Source organism: Ceratotherium simum, chromosome 11 (genome assembly GCF_057802395.1).
Source record: "Ceratotherium simum simum isolate JZ-2026a chromosome 11, ASM5780239v1, whole genome shotgun sequence".
In the NCBI taxonomy this organism is placed as follows: Eukaryota; Metazoa; Chordata; class Mammalia; order Perissodactyla; family Rhinocerotidae; genus Ceratotherium; species Ceratotherium simum.
Window position 1 is genome coordinate 24,286,338 of NC_141910.1, and position 19,081 is coordinate 24,305,418.

The following is a 19,081-nucleotide window of genomic DNA, read 5'->3' on the forward strand; positions in this document are numbered from 1 at the left end:
TTACACTGATGAGATAGGATGGTGATCTGTGCTTTCACAGGATCACTGATCACACAGAGGTTCAGGGATGTCAGAAATGATGTTAAAGTGGGCACCTGGTCAAAGCCAAAGTTAATCGGCAGATTCTGGTTGAATTCTGAGGTTGAACCCAAACTTCAGTGTATCCTAATATTTGTTTGTTTATCATATAACATGTCCCATGGCACTAATATATTAGGTACTTTGTAAAACATACACACAAAAAAATATTTGAAGCACAAGAGAGAAGTTCTAACATTTTCTTCCTTATTCTTTGTGCACATCCTGGAGTGTGTGCGCTTCCCCACTGGCCTGTAAGATAAAGCTCAAGCTCCTTGCTGATGTAAGTTTCACCTTACACTCACCCTTCTGTCTCATCTCACACCTCCATCTCCAGACACTCCCCCTGACACTCCTGTTTCCCTCCTTTGAGGCTGCGTTAGGTGGCCCTCCTCTTGGCTCCCAAATTCCTAGTGTGCAGTTCTATTCTTACGCTTATTAATTGTATTTTAAATTGTCAGGGGGAAGCCTGAACTGATTTAGCTTATGTTTCTGCCACCCTGGGGGATTGGGGCTGAAATAGAAATTAAGTTGGGTTATAGAAAAGTGGAAAAAGTTGTCTTTTCTGTACACTTGAGAGGTTTCCAACTGAGATCTGAACCTACTACCCTTACCGAGCCTGGCCTTTGGTACAAGGAAGCATACTTTACCCAGGTGTTAGTTTCAAAGGAGAAGAACGCACATACTCGTCAGGTAGATTGCTGGGAAATAGACGGCACCGTCAAATGAGGATATCTGAGGAGATTTTAACAAGGGAAAGTCTAGGAAAAACTCACTGTGTTCTCCTTTACTCGCATACCTGACAATGTGCGTGAGGTTTCTTCTCCACACTGTCCATTCTCTGATACCAGCTGGGTGTCCTGCAATTCAATTCAATTCTGACACTAACCAGAGTTAGCGCAGACCCCACAGGTTAAGGGCTCAGACCCACAAGACTGCCCCCCACTTTAGATGCCAATCACTAGTAGTAAGTTCCCAGGTTACCCACAACTTCTATCCAACTTGGTTACAAATTGGAGGTTCCCACGACCCACTCCTCGGGTTCAGTAATTTGCTGGAGCCCTCACAGAACCTAGGAAAATAGTGTACTTTCTATTGCTAATTTATTACAAAGGGTATTTTAAAGGCTATGTGAACAGCCAGATGAAGAGATACATAGGGCGAGGCTTGGATGGGTCCCAAGCACAGGAGCTTCTGTGCCCATGGAGCTGGGGTGTGCCACTATCCCAGCAGGTGGATGTGTTCACCAGCCCAGAAGCTCTCTGGACCCTGTACTTTGGGGATTTTTATGGAAGTGTCATCACATAGTTATGATAGACTATTAAGTCCACTTCCAAGCCCTCTCCACTCTCTAGATAATGGGGGTGGGGCTGAAAGTCCCAAGCTTCTAATCATGTCTTGGTCTTTCTGGTGACCAGCCTCCATCCAGGAATCCACCAAGTGTTGCCGCATTGGAACAAAAGACAGTCCTATCCCCTAGGAAATTCCAAGGGATTTAGGAGTCTGTGTCAGACACTCTTATCACTCAGGAAATTACAAAGGTCTTAGGAATTCTGGATCAGGAACCGAGGTCAAAGAATAAAGATTTTCCTAGCACCTCTATTTATAAGGGTTTTAGGGACTCTGTGTCAGGAACTGGGGGCAGAGACCAATATATATATTTCTTATTATTTCACAGAGACTACTTACGGAGGTATTTGGCTGTGTATAGGTAAACCACGAGGGACTGTGCAGCACCCAGGGCTTGTAACAGCAGGTTCTGTCTCCACTCTTAGGCCTACAGGAGCCATGAGAGGGAGTGGGTACAGAACCCAGAGACAGAGAAAGCTGTATAGACAAAGTCACCTGACAAGAGCAGAGACCTTTGAAGCGACCCTGCTGGGAAATAAACACCTTGACCTTGCTCTCCTGCCAGTGCCCCCGACCTTTGGCTGAACCCAACTGGAACCAGAAGGCAAAGCAGCCTGTTAATGCAGTCCCTGGCACAGCGCACGGTGGGGAGGGTGTAGACAGGTGGGGAGGGTGTAGAGAGGATGAGGAGGGCAAACAGAAGACATCCAGCACAGCAGATAACCCAAAGTACCCTCAAAAATCCCTAAAATCCACCCTGGCCCCTCCTCCACTTAGTCTGGAGGTTGCACATAGGAAACGTTTAAATAAGTGACTTATCATAGTGATGGCAAATGTTAAAATATTTCCTTTATTCCTTTTCCTCTGAAAGGACTGCTCTCTCTCAGCCGTTCAACCATGGCTGTTGGCTGAAGTGGTGGTGAATTCTGTAATGTAGAATATTAGCAAAATATCAGACATCACAAACTCAAATGCCTCAGGGGGCCAGTCTGGTGATGAAAATCAGGCCAAATAAAACATTGATGGATGCAGTTGTAGTCAACCAGTGGGTGATCCCTGGCTCGCTCTCCTAATGATATCTGCTTTCATCAGCCTTCAGTTAACAGTGATGAGCAACCACAGTGTTGGCTAATCATTTCTGGTGCAGAGTGGGATTGATATAAAGCAGAAAGACTTCAGAAAGACTGATTCCCCTAGGAACTGTGGGCAGAAGGCAAGGAGCACTTCTGGGGGCCTACTATGTGCAAGCACTGTTGTAAGTGCTTCACCAGAATTAGCTCCTTTAATCCCTTCCAGGTCCCTACAAGATAGGAGTTATTATGATCACTACTTTATGGGTGAGGAAACTGAGGCACAGAGATGTGAAGGAAGAATCAGGTGACCTGCTACATCTGTTCAGCAGTGCATTCCAGGCAGGATAGTCTAGCTAGCCAGAGCCAAGGGGATTATTTATTAATTTTCGAATCTGGTTTGAATCTGACTTGGTTTAAAAAATGATTTGAAATGTCTAGAATATTTCATCTTTGAAATATATTACAAATTATATCATTAAGAAAATAGTAAATCTGGCAAATAATACGGCTTACCCTTTAAAGGGGCCGGATATTTGAGTGGCCACAATCATGGCTGCATTAACGTCCTGGGGCAGGAAGGCATAGTAGCCCTTTCTTCACTTGTTGGGACACCTGCCTGGGCCTCTTGGGCCCTGAGGGTTTCCAGATGCTGCATGTGCACCCTGCATCCCGGCCATATTCCCCTGGAACGGACAAACGGTGGGGAGAGGTGGGCTTCGTGGAAGGTTCTTCCTCCTTGGCTACCTTAACCCACCACCTGCAGCTCCTCTGTATTTAACAACTTGAGTGTTTGATCTCAACAATGGGTATTTAATCACATCCAAGATACATCAGCATGAGACAAACCAATATTTGAAAACTTCTAGCACTATGCTGAATAAGAGTGATGAGAAAGGACGTCTTGCCTTGTTCCTGATCTTACGGGGAAAGTATTCATTCTTTCACCATGAAGAATAATGTTAGCTGTAGGTTTTTTGTAGACGCTCTTTATAAAGTTGAGGAAATTCCCCTCTATTCTTATTTTTATCATAAATGAGTGTTGAATTTTGTCACATATTTTTCTGCTTCAATTAATTTGAGCATGTAATTTTTATTCTTTGATTTGTTGATGTGATGAATTACACTGATTATTTTTAAAGTGTTAAACCAGCCTTGCATACCTGGAATAGATCCCACTTGGTCATGGTGTATAATTCTTGTTATACATTGCAGGATTGGATTTGTTAATATTTTGTTGAGGATTTTTGCACCTAAGTTTGTGAGAGATATTGGTCTGTAGTTTTCTTTATTTGTACTGTCTTTGTCTGGTTTTGGTATCAGCGTAACACTAACTTCATGAAATGAATTAGGAAATGTTCTCTTCTATGTTCTAGAAGAGATTGTGTAGGGTTAGTGTTAACTTTTCTTTAATTGTTTGGTAGAATTTTCCAGTGAAACCATCTTGGCCTGGAGATTTCTTTTTTGGGAGTTTTAAAATTATGAATTCAATTTCCTTAATAGTTTTAGGGCTATTCTAATGAGCTATTTCATATTGGGTGAGTTGTGACAGTTTGTATTTTTCAAGGAATTTGTTCATTTCATCTAAGTTGTCACTAAATGGCGTGTAGATTTTTTTTTAGTATTCTCTTATTATCCTTTTGATGTCTGCAGGGTCTGTAGTGATATCCCCTGTTTCATTCTTTTATTTTTTTTACTAACAGCTTTATTGAGGTATAATTGAAATACAAAAAACTGCACATATTTAATGTACACAATTTGATGAGTTTGGACATATACATACACCCATGAAACCATCACCACAAGCAAGGTAATAAACATGTCCGTCATGTCCAAAAGTTTCCTTGTGTTCCCCTCCCTCCCTTTTTTGTGGCAAGAACATTTAATATGACATCTACCCTCTTAACACATTTTTTAAGTGCACAATACAGTATTGTTAAGTATAGGCACTGTGTTATACAGCAGATCTCTAGAACTTATTCATCTTGCATAACTGAAACTTTATACCTATTGAACAACTCCCCATTTCCCCCTCTCCCTGGCCCCTGGCAACCACCATTCTACTCTCTGCTTCAATGAGTTTGACTTCATGTAAGTGCAATAATATGGTATTTATCCTTCTGTGACTGGCTTATTTCATGTAGAATAATATCCTCCAGGTTCATCTGTATTGTCTCATATTGCAGGATTTCCTTCTTTTTTTGAAGCTGACTAAGATTCCATTGAATGTATATACCACATTTTCTTCATCTATTCATCTGTTTTATGGACATTTAGGATGTTTCCATATCTTGGCTATTGTGAATAATGATACAATGAACATGGGAGTGCAGATAGCTCTTTGAGATCCTGATTTCAATTCTTTCAGATATATACCCAGAAGTGGGATTGCTGGATCACATGACAATTGTATTTTTAATTTTTTGAGGAAGCTTCATACCATTTTCCGTAGTGGCCACACCATTTTACATTCCCACTAACAGTCTACCAGGGTTCCAATTTCTCCATATACTTGCCAAAACTTGTTATCCTTCATTTTTTTTTTTTATAATAGCCATCCTAACAGGTATGAAGTGATATTCAATGTGGTTTTGATTTGCATTTCCCTGATGATTAGTGATGTTGAGCACATTTTCAAATACCTGCTGGCCATTTGTGTCCTCTTTGGAGAAATGTCTATTCAAGTCCTTTGCCCATTTTTTAATCTAGTTATTTGTTTTGGCTATCAAGTGGTAGAAACTCTTTATAGATTTTGGATATTAATCTCTTATCAGATATATGATTTGCAAATATTTTCTCCTTCCATTGTTTACCTTTTCACTCTTTTGACTATTTCCTTTGCTGTGCTGAAGCTTTTTATTTTGATGTAGTTCCACCTGTCTATTTTTGCTTTTGTTGCCTATGCTTTTGGTGTCATATCCAAGAAATCATTTCAAGTGCTGAAAGATAAACATCAAGGAGCTTTCCCCCTATGTTTTCTTCTACGAATTTTACAGTTTCAGTTCTTACATTTAAGCCCTGTTTCATTTTTGATATTGGTAATATGTCTACTCTCATTTTTGTCATTCTTGCTAAAATATAATTTTTATTGATCTTAAAGAGCCAACTCCTTGTTTCATTGATTTTCTCTATTGTTTTTCTGTTTTCAATTTCACTGATTTCTGCTCTTATGCTCATTATTTATTTCTTTCTGCTTGTTTTGGGTTTATTTTGCTCTTCTTTTTCTAGGTTCTTGAGGTGGGAGCTTAGGTCATTAATGTGAGATTTGTCCTCTTTTCTAATGTATGTATTTAGTGTTATAAATTTCCCTCTCAGAACTGCTTTAACTGTGTCCCACAAATTTTGGTGTGTTTTATTTTCATTTTCATTCAATTTAATGTATTTTTTTTCCCTTGAGACTTCCTCTTTGACCCAAACATTATTCAAAAGTGTGATGTTTAATTTCTAAGTGTTTGGAGATTTTCCTGTTACCTTTCTTTTTTATTTTATTTAATTAATTAATTAATTTTCCCCCCAAAGCCCCAGTAGATAGTTGTATGTCATAGCTGCACATCCTTCTAGTTGCTGTATGTGGGATGCGGCCTCAGCATGGCCGGAGAAGCGGTGCATAAGTGCGCACCCGGGATCCAAACCCAGGCCACCAGCAGCGGAGCGCAGGTTAACCGCTAAGCCATGGGGCTGGCCCTCCTGTTACCTTTCTGTTATTGATTTCTAGTTTGATTCCACTGTGGTCAGAGAATACACTCTGTATGATTTCAGTTCTTTTATATATGTTGAGGTTTGTTTTATGGCTCAGAATATGGTCTATCTTGGTGTATTCTGTGGGTACTTGAGTAAAATGTGTATTCTAGCGTTGTTGGGAGGAGCGTTCTATACATGTCGATTAGATCTTGTTGGTTGATGATGTTGTTGAGTTCTATATCTTTGCTGATTTTCTGTCTAGTTATTCTATCAACTGTTGATACGCTAGGGCTTATGTCTGCCATTTTATATTTTGTTTTCTATTTGTTCTCTGTGGTTTTTGTTTTTTTGTTTACTTTTCCCGCCTTCCTGTAGGTTACTTGAACATTTTTAGGATTCCATCTTGATTTATACACAGTGTTTTTGAGCATATCTCTTTGCATATTTTTTAAAATGGTTGTTCTATGTATTACATAATACATACATATCAGTATTTTACCAGTCTCAGTGAAACTTTACCTCTCTTTATGTTCCTTTACCCTTCCTCATTTATAATTGTGTGAAATATTTCCTCCGCATATATTTAGAACCACACGAACATTATAATTTTTGCTTCAACCATCAAACATAATTTAGAAAACTCAAATAGAAGGAAATCCAATTGTATTTACCCATATATTTGCATACCGTGTTCTTTCTTCCTTCCTGATATTCAAGGTTTCTTCTTTTATCATTTCCTTTCTGTTTAGAAAATTTCCTTCAGTCGTTATTTATTTATTTATTTTTTGTGAGAAAGATTAGCCCTGAGCTAACATCCATTGCCAATCCTCCTCTTTTTGCCCAGGAAGATCAGCCCTGGGCTAACATCCATGCCCATCTTCCTCTACTTTATATGAGACGCTGCCATAGCACGGCTTGACAAGCGGTGCATTGTTCCATGCCCGGGATCCAAACCTGCAAACCCTGGGCCACCAAAGTGGAGCACACACACTTAACCACTACACCACTGGACTGGTCCCCTTCAGCCATTCTTTTAGGGTAGGTCTGCTGGCAACAAATCCTTTAGTTTCCCTTTGTCTGAGAATGTCTTGATTTCCCCTTCATGCCTGAAGGACATTTTCACTGGGTATAGGATTTTGGGTTGAGAAACTCTCTTCTTTCAGCACTTGAAAAACGTTGTGTTCCTTTCTTCTGTCCTCCATGGTTTCTGATGAGAAATCCACTGTCATTCTCATTGTTTTTCCTCTGTAGGCAAATGTCATTTTTCTCTGGGGCTTTCAAGATTTTTTTCTTTGTCTGTAGTTTTCAGAAGTGTAATTATGATGCGTCTTGGCATTCATCATCTTGAGTTTATCCTGTTTGGGGTTTACTGAGCTTCTCGAATCTCTAGGCTTGTGTCTCTTGCCAAATTTGAGAAGCTTTCAGCCATATTCTTTTCTAATACTTTTTCAACCCTGCCCTCTCTCTTTTCTCTTTCTGGGACTCCAATCACACAAATGTTACATCCTTTGTTTTAGCCCCACTGTCTCTGAGGCTCTGTTCATTTTTTTTCAGTCCATATTCTCTTTGTTCAGATTTGGTAGTAATTTCTATTGTTCTGTCAGTTCAATGGTTATTTGCTCTGTCCCTTTCATTCTGCTGTTTATTTTGTTGGAGGTTTGTATCTTTCAAAGAATCAACTTTTGGGTTTATTGATCCTTCCTATCATTTCTTTTTTTCTCTATAGTTCTTTAACTTCTTCCTTTATCATTATTATCATCTTCTTTCTATATTCTTTGGGCCCATCTGTTTCTATTTTCAACTTGTTAACTTGAGTATTTAGGTCATTAATTTTTAGTCTTTTTTCTTTTCTAACATAAGCGTTTAAGACTACAAATTTCCCTGCATCTCACAAGTTTTGTCATGTTGTATTTTTATTATCATTCAGTTCTAAGTATGTTTCTTATTTCTGATATGATTTCTTCTTTGACCAATGTATTGTTCAAAAAAAGTTCTAAAATTTCCAAATGTAAGGGGACATTTATCTTTTGTGTAATTGAGTCTTAATTTAACTGCATTGTGGGTAGAGATTGTGGTCTATATGATTGATACCTAGTCTTTTCAATTTGTTGATACTTGCTTTATAGCCTACTCTAACAGTCCTCAAAGCGTCTGCGTATCCCTGGGGATTCCCAAGACCCTTTTAGGAGCTCTGTGAAGTCAAAAGTATTTTTATAACAATACTGGGACGTTATTTGCGTTTTCACTGTATTGCTATTTGTACTGGTGTGGGTAAAACTGCTGGTGCCCTAGCATGAATCCAGGCAGTGGCAACACACTGTACTAGTAGTGTAAAGCTTGGGGGAGGGAGCAAGCTTTGGGCTTATGGGTCAAAGGCAAGAAAACACAAGGACTTTCCATCTGGAGCAATGGCCAAGGATGAGAATGGTGTGAGGCATGCTGGGATTAGATGGAGTCAAGGTTCCAAATAATATTCTAGACAATGAAGCTCAGACTATGGTCCAAGGTAGTGTCAATTTCTTAGTGATTTAGGCAGGAGAGGCAGTTACAGATAGATAGACAAGAAAGAGGACTTTCTGGAGAAGAGTTGTGCCCAACTGTAGAATAGTCTGTCCCACCAGGTAGTGAATTCTCCATTGTATTTTTTCTCAGTTTGTTTTCAAAAAAGTTAGTTGGACATCTTTCAGGGAAACTGAGAAGAGGGTTGGGCAGCAGGACTTTTAAAATTCTAACGGAAAAAAATCTTAGAATTTGAGTATAGTATTTGGTTATGTCGCCCTCTAGTGGCCATTATGCAGAATTAACAAAAATGAATTCAAAATCTCAAACTCAAAGGCTAGGGTTTGTGACTCTCAGAATATCTTAAATTCTATTTTATGGTCAATTCTGCATGAAATCCAGATAAACATTTGGGTATTTATTGTTTGAATCACATTGATGATTTTTCTAAATCTGAGATGGCTGCATCAGGAAGATGCCATTGGCTAGTAGACTTTTACTCCAGGCACCTAAGGTCTAGGGATAGAGCATAAGACAAATTAGATTCCTGCCTTCATGGGGCTTACATTCTAGTGTGCGGAAACAGACCATCAATAAGCAGTACATAAGAAAGTCGCAGCTTCTGATTAAGTACTATGCAGGAAATTGTCAGAATGCTGCGACAGGGACTAAAGAGGGTGACCTACTTTGGACAGGGTGTTCAGGGGAGACTTCTTTGAAGAGGCGATAGTTAAGATGAGAAGAGGCAGAAGAATATTCTGAGTAGGGAAAACAACAAATAACTCGATGTAAAGATGGGCAAAAGGCGTGTACAGGCATTTTAGAGAAGAGGAACCAAGAATAGTGAATATATATATGAAAAGATGTTCAACCTCATTAGGTACCAGGAAAATGCAAAGTAAAAAACAAAGAGATTCTATTTAACACTTACCATATTGGCAAAAATTAAAAAGTCTGATCGGGCCGGCCCGTGGCTTAGCGGTTAAGTGCACGCGCTCCGCTACTGGCGGCCTGGGTTCGGATCCCGGGCACGCACAGACGCACCGCTTGTCCGGCCATGCTGAGGCCGCGTCCCACATACAGCAACTAGAAGGATGTGCAGCTATGACATACAACTATCTACTGGGGCTTTGGGGTGGGGGGAAAGGAGGAGGATTGGCAATAGATGTTAGCTCAGAGCCGATCTTCCTCACACACACACACGCAAAAAAGTCTGATCATTTCAAGTGGAGCAGCAAGGGCATGTATATTCTGATGAGTGGATAAAAATTGGTAAAACTTCTATGGTCAAAAATTTGGCATAACCTAGAAAAGTTTTCTCCTCTGAAAAATGGGCTTAATTATGGTATCTACTTCATAGAGTTGTTCTGAGGATTAAGTGACTTAACACCTTTTGAGGAAGGTATTATTATGCTCATTTCTTCATATAAGGCAACTGAGACCTCCAAAGGTTTACATACTCTGCCTATGGACTGGGAGAGGCTATCTGCAATGCATATATATGACAAAGCATGGGTATCCAGAATGTGCAAATGTATCTCATTGATAATAAAAAGGCAAATAACTTAATGAAAAAGAGCAGATTCACATAAGAAACTTAAATGGCCAATAAACATATGAAAAGATACTCAACCTTTTTAATAATCAGGGAGAGACAAAACAAACAAAAATACAATGCCAATGAAAAATAAAAATAACGTTGAGATGCTATATCAAATCTACTGCTGTTGGAGGGTAAACTTATTCAACTGCTTTAGAAGCAGTTTGTCAATATCTAGTAAAGTTGAAACTATGCACAGTTTGTGACTCAGTAATTCCTATCCTAACATATACGCCGGAGCAAGGGTCTTCAGCTTGGGGTATGCATATCCTTGTGGTTATATGAAGATTTTGCCAGGGTTCTGGGGTAGTTGAAGTTGTTGTACTTGAAGAAAACCTTCAACTTCCATGTATACTTTACCCCCAGCAACTCCTGTGTGCTGCTTTCCCATCGCATCTTTCATAATTACCCTTCTCCCACTCTTCAAAAAGAAAATAAAGGCACACTCTTTCTTCACATCACAATGGCCAGGATCCTGTCATCAGCCTAAACTGCTTCAGTTGCTCAGAGGTGTTTTTTATTTCTCCTAAATACACAGAGTTGCATCATAACGTGTATGGAATTTTTTTGAATTTCATACATAATTTAAAAAATATTTCCAAAAGCCAAGCACTAGAGTACATATATATGCACATATTTACTGAAAGAAAATCATGCCTTTTACCCTACTCCTTGCTTTCAAAAGCTCCATTATTTTAGCTACATCTTACCTTATCTTTTTATAAATTAAGCAATGAGAAACAGCATATAGATTTACTCATGTTTTAAATAAACTAGATTAATTATATTAGATCTACATAATTTCTATCTTGACTGCTTTCATTAATTTATCTTAAAGATGTGTTCAATAATTCATTTTTGATAAAAAATAATTTATTTTCTAATATTCCTTGATGTATTAATTCATTTACTCTAATTAAAATGCTTAAATTCCTTTTAGCTCCTCCTCCTGCCTCTTATACTGTTGTTGTCATGTATTTTAATTCTTTATATATTTCAAACCACATAAGATATTGTTTGATACGGCTAATATTAGTATACACTCACTCACATACTTACCCTTTCTAGTGCACGTTGTTCCTTCCTGCATCTTTGCGCATCCATTATGGATTTTTTTCCTTTTTTAAGCACTGGTATGCTGGTGACAAATCTCTCCATTCTTGTTTTTCTGGAAAATGGCTTTATTTTGCTTTTGTTTTTGAAGAATATTTTTCCTGGACAGATTTCTGGGTTGGTAGGTATTTTCCTTTAGCACCTCTAAAGGTATCTTTCTATTGTCATCTGGTTTCCATTGTTTCTGTTGAGAAGTCAGCTGAAAGTATTACTGTGCAACTTTGAAAGTGATGTTTCTTTTCTCTCTGAGAGTCTTTTCTCTCTCTCTTTTTGCTTTGAGTTAGAGATGATCCTCTGTTTTTCTTTAGTTTTCAGCAGTTTTACTCTGATGTGTCTAAGTGTATGTTTTAATATTTATATTTATTCTATTTGGACTTTATAATAGTTCTCAAATCTATTAACTGACGCTTTCATTAGTTTTGGAAAATTCTGCAAGCTGTGCACCCACGTGTTCAGTATGTTATTCTACGTGCTTTACTATTTGTTACAAATATTTCAAAAAATGTTTTAAAAGCAAAATGACAGGTCCTGCCTCAGGTATTCACATAGGACCCTACTCGTGCTTATTTGCTTAGAGATTGCTCCTCATGTCTGAATTCCTGGCCTGCCATTTTGATTCCCTAGTTTACTTTTTTAACAATAAGAGTTTCAATTGTTCTGCTCATGGACAAATCTGAGAATTACTGCTTAAAATGCAGAAGCATGAAATACATCTTAAAGGGTAAAATGAATGCAGAAGTAGTATAAAGAGGGACACTCGGAAAAAAGCAAACCTTGCCAAATATGATAAGGTCTAGAGGTAGGGAGAAGGGGAGAAGACACTGCTAGAAGGATTGAGTCTTTAGAACCAGCTGTAGGAGCAGGGAACTGTCACAATAATCAGATTCAGGGAAATTGCAGAAGTCTGAGAACTTCTGTGCCAACCTTAGGCCCATTGAGATGTCCCAGAAACAAACAACACAGGTCCAGGTCCAGGACAAAAAAAAAAAAAAGGAGCCATCCAGGATCACAACAGCTAATAGACTATGCTTCCAGTTATTCACAGTTAGAAGAATTTATTAATCCTCTGTAAGGAAGATATGGTCAAATAAGAACACACTCATTTGTACATATCATAATCAGCTGGGGTTAAGTAAACTAGAGTGTGCTATATGGAGTCAGACATTCTTATTTGGATTTCCACTTTGTCCTGCCTATGTGGCCTTGGCAAATCACATCCCCTCTGGTCCTTAGTTTTTGTAAAATGGAGATAATAATGATAACAACTTACCCTACCTTCTTCACAGGGCTACAGTGAGAAACGGTACCATGAACTAGTGAAGAGCATGGGCTCTGGAGTCAGGTGGGTCTGGGTTCAAATCTTAATTGTGATACTTACCTGGGTATATTGGGTAAGTCTCGATGTCTTTCAGCCTTACTGTGTTCATTTGTGAAATGGAGTTAATGATGGTACCCTCAGGATTCACCAGAGTGGGCTGAGATTTTTGTACAATGCTTGATATATGGTAATTAATATTTGCTATTATTATATAATTGAGAAATGAGTCAACGTATGTAGAAACATTTTGAAAATTATAAAGTGTTATATAGTTATTAACAATTATCGTCTCTATCATGTCTTATTTTGGTTCTTTAAACTGATTCTGTCTATTATTTCCAAAGTCCTGAGTAAAAGAACCCCTCCAGGAACTGCAACTCTATGCAACGTGGTTGATCTGAGGTGGACAGAACAAACCGCTCAGACATGGGCTTCTTTGATGGAGTCTAGTGTCTACTCGATGCTGGTTACATCACTGATATCTATGTGGATTACGTATGGGTCTTAAGAGGGGCTAGTTCTCTTAGGGCATTCCGAGTGCCTTATAGTACTATAAGTCTTCGGTGTCCCCACAAATGGGGTGCTTTGACAGAGGATGTTAGAAAGAGCAAGAGACAAAGAACACATGAGAACAATAGACTAGCTGTGTTCTCTTTTTGCCCAGGGCTGATTCTAGAGAGAGAAACCATGTAAGTTCCCTTTTCCCTTAACTTTAAGTCCCCTGTGACATGCAAAACTTTATAAATATAGAAAGCAGATCTGAACCTATTTAAAGAAATAGAAACAAAGGGTAAATATTTTTGTATCTCTGCATGCAAATACTAGAAAGATAATTTAAGGAATTTTTAAACATTTGAAATGTTTATTTTTTAAAACAGGTAATAGATTCACATGGTACAACACTTAGAAGCACAAATGGTATGCTTTCCTTCCCCTTTCCTAGTCACCTTACTTCTATTCTTCTCTAGATCCAACGACTGACTGTCCCCAATTTCTTAATTTGTTCTAGATCTTCCATATGAGTATATGTATATATACACATATGCATGTTTGTATGCACACGCACACGGATTTGTTATAGGGATTTAATCTTATGAAGTTGCAGAAGTTGGCTAAGCAGTCCTTGTAAGGCTTCATGTCTGATGCTAGAGCTTGAAATCTGCAGGACATGCAGTTGAGGAGGGGAGATGGATATAAAATAGGAAGGAGCAAGGTGGAACCATAAGCATGGGCTGGAAGCCATGAGGATGGATTGGAACCTCTGTCAATTCTCACTGTCTCTGACTTGGTGTGAGTGTCCTGTAGAAGAAGCCGGTACCATTCACAGAGCTAAACAATCACACACCTGGACCCACAGCTGGAGAAGCTGAAGGAAAATCCAGGGGAAGGCAAAGCAGTTGCAGGCCCGGCTCCTACCCTTTGCCAAAGAGATGAGCCAACAGATAAACAACAATGTACATGAACTACAAAAGTGCCTGCTTTCACCTTGTAAGCATAAAAATCAAAATGGCTGCAGCTTTACTTCTGCCTTCCAAATCTCGTGCAAAAATGTCTCTTGAGGCCCGCCCTAACTGGAAACATACAGAGAAAGGAATTTTGGGAAATGTAGTTCAGGCTAGTCAAGTCAACACATTACAAAGGTACTATATATAGGTACCAATTTTTTATTCTTACAAAAATGCTACCATACTATGTACACTCCTTTGTACCTTGCTTAGAGGTCGTACCATATCGTTATATATAGATTTGTGCCATTCCTTTTAATGGTGGCACAATATTGCACTGTTTGGGTTGTTCCAATCCTTTGCTATTTCAAATAGTGTTGGAATGAATAACCTTGTGCATATGTCATTTTGCATATGTGCAAGTGTATTTGTATGCTAAGTTCCTAGAAGTTCAACTTTGGGGCCAACAGGTTTCTGATTTAAAATTCTGAAATATTGCTTAATTGCTCTGTATAGAGGTTGTGTCAATTTGCTCCTCTGTTAACAAAATATGACAGTACCTGTTTCCCATACTCTTATAACACAGTGTCTTTTCAAATCCGTTTGTCTTTGCAAATGTTATAGGTAAAAAATATATTTCAGCATGGCAGTGTGATTGCAATTTGCACTTTCATTATTATGAATGGGTTTGGTTCCCTGGGGATATTTCTGGAAAGGAAAAGGAACGAAAAAATTTAGATATTTCAATTTGGGTTGAATTCAATGTTCATTTTAAAAGTTATCTTTAAAATAGTGGCCTCTCCTCTTCCAAAACACATTGGGCGTTAAAGAACCTGTCACTGGTAACAAATGATAATACTGATGAGAAATAGTGTACAACTGTACCATAAGGATCATTTTAGCAGAAAGCCAAGTAAAATACTAAGTAGAAGTTGCTAAACCTGCTTGTTTCTTAGCTTACAGCAGAAACATAATATACACAGGATTAAATGAGAACAATGTCTTATAAATATCTGATTTAATGTAATTATACATTTTTAGAACAATCTTGAGTTGCATTAGTCTGAAAAACAAGGCACAGATACTGGAATCAAATTTCTTTCCTAAATTATCCCTGGATGGTCATTAAAATATTAAATATATCTACATCCTATGTGTTCTGTGTAGATCCAAGTTATCTAACACCAGTTTGTGAGTCAGTATCATAAATCTGTTACTTTTGGAGATGGCTGGATTCTACTTTTTTTTTTTTTTTTTTTAGTTCTTTCCTTCTTACAAAAAGATTAACACTTCACATGGAAAGTAATTGATTTTTAAAAAAATTACAGGGTGTCCTTAGGTATGGCTGGCATGGTATTAAAGGTCCATTTTATAACTCAGATTTCTGCATATGGCTTCTAGGTATTTTATTGTTTCCTAGTTGAGGGTTATTTGATTTAGTAGGAACTTTTCAACAGCTCAGCTTTCATTATCTGAAGTACTGTCTTTTCCTGGAGGAACTCTGATCTATTCCATGAGAACATGACCAGCTTCCTCCTGGGAAAGCTCCTTTCAAAAGTAAGTATGTAGCCTATCCATACTGCTGGTGTTTATAGTGGCCTTACATTTTTTAAAGACATTCAGGGAACACTATTAATGAGTCTGTGTGAAATTGATATTAATTATGTCCTCTAGTAAGTGTAGGGGATGTTTTATTATAGCAAGTCATCAGAGATAAGTACATATGAGTGGAAGGCACACATTAATACTTAGCCACCATGCATACCTATTTTTTTTGCCTGTGAAATCAAAATTCCCTTCTACTGTGCTTAAGGAGAGTCCTCATCCTAATAGTAGGCTATGTCTTGTTATAAGAATCAAGAATTGTGAAGGTTTGAGATTTTACCCTACTTTCAAGCTAACAAGTTAGTCTGCCAGTTTCCTGGATGTTGGAAGAAGACAGGAGCTTCCTGGGTCAAAAACAAAGGACTTCATTACTCATGGCCCAGTAGGCAGCACGATCCTCATGTTTTCACCCATTCCTCTTGGCCCCCAAGTCCCACAGGGCCAATGTGGAGGCAAGCCCAAGGGAATTCTGTGCATCCAGTGGGTTTGTGTCATAGCTGAGGGACCATGAACTTAGGAAACCACCAATCTTACAAGGAGGTTGCCTGCAAACCTGCCCCAACTTTGCCCTGGAGAGAAACATTATCTTTATTATCCTGGATAGCAAACAAATCCTCTGTCCTATGGGGAAATGCTATCTCTATCTTTTAAGACTGTTCATTTGAACAGATAATCCAAAATAAAAGCTGTCACAACATGAGCAGAAACACAGAGGACCCATGGAGAATTGTCTGCCAACAAAAAGTAGGGCATTTTCCAGACCCGTTGTCAGATCTGAATTCTTATTTTTTCTTCTGCATTATGTTTTCTATAACCAAGACATAGTTCTCTGTCTTGAGTATCATCTTCTGCTGGTACGTAAGTTCTATCTATGTAAAGAATTGATTGGGAAAGATACTGGATCATGAACACAGGATATGGAGAACTGTAACAATTCTCTGCATGTATCTCAAATCAAATTATCAGAATAAAATGAGGGAGAGAGCTCTAAATGCTTGACTTGGCCTCTTGGGGAAGCTTCAAATGCTCCTAAGTCTTCTTGGATGTCAAGTTACATCAAAGTAGGTGAGGCAAGGACTCTCTGGCACCTAATATGGCCATGTAGACAGACGTTTTAATGAACTGGGAAATTGTGGGCTTAGATACAAGTGGCACTTTTTGATACTCAGTGATAAACTTAAGAATCTCTAAGACATACAGGCAATTTGAAAGACCTTGCAGGAAAAAAAAGTGGGTTTCAGGGACAGAATTATGTTGTCCATAAGAAAACACATCACATACACCATATCCCTGAAATGGCTAACCTTTGCCTAAGGATGCAAAACAGGCTTTCTTGGAGTTCTCAGTAAATCCCTGAGGTGTTAGGGAACACTGAACACAGTGAATATTTAAAGAAAGGATCTCTTCAGAGCTTCTGCCAATAAAATATTCTCTAAGCCAAAGAGTACCTTCACCTCTCAGCTTCTTAATAATGAAAGTGCTGGTCAGGGTAGCAGGCTTCAGGCATCCTCAGTGTTAGGAAAAGACTGACCAGTGCGTATGTATCCTCTAGGGAAGTTTTCTCACTCTTTAAAAAATTAATTTCCCTCAGGCTTTATCAGGGAACTATAATTTTTTAAAATCCTTTACTTCACTTTAGAACTACTCATTCTGCCAAACTAGATAGAAATGGTAACTGTTCCTTACTGAAGAAAGGAAGGCTTGTTATAGTTGTATTCAAGACAGGAAAGGATTCTTCTTTTTCTGCAATAAATTATAAAATTTATAATTATTATAAAATTATAATAAATTATTAAAAAATTTTGATAATATGATGTAAAAATATTAGACAAAATTTGGAAAAGATAAAATAAGTTACCCATAATCGTATTGTCTGAACATAGCAGTTACTCTTCTCATTTTTGGAAGTTGCCTCTTGGTCCTTATTTAAATACATAACGTATTTTTGGCATAGTCGCAAGAGATGTTTATAGCATGTACCATCTCAATTTATAAATATATCATGCTATATTTTTAAGGAGTGGGATTTTTCTTTAAATATCATCATATGCCACTAATGTGTTTTAAAAGCCACACCTTAATTTATCTTACAGCTTAACTATTATCTTATTTCCCTAGAGGGAATAAATCCATTTTCTTCTGACTATAGACACTCAGACCAATTGCTTTTTGGGTTATTCCTAGTTTTGATAGAGAGACTCTGTTACCATCCCCTTTTTATCTGCTATGACATGTAAACATGCATTCAGTTAACCTAAAAGTCGTATCAGACTCTTATAGTATAAATTAAACAGAAAAGGGGCTAAAATCATAGCCCCATTTCCTGCTGCTTGAGTTGTGATCTGATCTGTCAGAAAATAATGTTTCCCCACAATGTTATTAAAATACAAGCTTCACAAAAGCATTAATAGCTGGGGAATCTGTCTGGTTATATTATCAGACCTTAACTAATACTTCTTTCTAGAAGCAATCAGCAAAAGCTTCAAACTGTCCTACATTACTTGTGGTTTTTTAATCTATAAGGTTAAAAAAGGCATAAAGGGAGGTAACAATAGATGTAGTCGAAAGGAGTAATGGGGAAAATCTTCACTTGTTGGTGGTCCATCCTCTCTACTCATGACACTTTGCAATGACTCAAATCTCTGGCTCAGGAGAGCTGTGAAAACATTGACAGTGCAAATGCATTATTGGGTGGGAAGGCTATTATGGTAGAGACTGCCATGTGTTCACCCAAAACTCGTTTTCTCGTTTCCCTGGGCACACAGCTGCTTGACATTTCCCAGCCTCCTTTGCGGTTCGGTGTGGCCATGTGACTGAGTTCTAGCCAACGGCATGTGAGCACATGTAATGTGTGCCACTTCCAGGCCTGGGCCATAATAACCTCTAACGGATGAGACTCCATGCTCTTTCTCTTTCCTGCTTCATCCAGAAGAGCATGACAACCTCAGAAACCTTGAATTTCCAAGAAGATGGAGCGGTAAGATGGAAGCCTGTTTGCGAGAGTCATCATCTGATTAGAAACAGCTATTCTGCACTTTACTTTGGTAAGAATTAGACTTCAGTTGTTTTAGGCAAATGAGACTTTGGGGTTGTATCCATAACAGCTGCTAATGTTACCCTAATTAATATAATCATGAAATAGAAAGTTATTTGACTTGTACAATCACACACACAGAGACATACATTATTTTTTTTTCTCTGTAAACAACCCATGATAATGGCAGAGAGGGTACTAGCTTAAAATATTTTGAAGTTAAGCACAGTTGGGAATTAAGATGCTACCCAGGGGAAACAATTATCTATAGGATCTAAGAAGCAACAT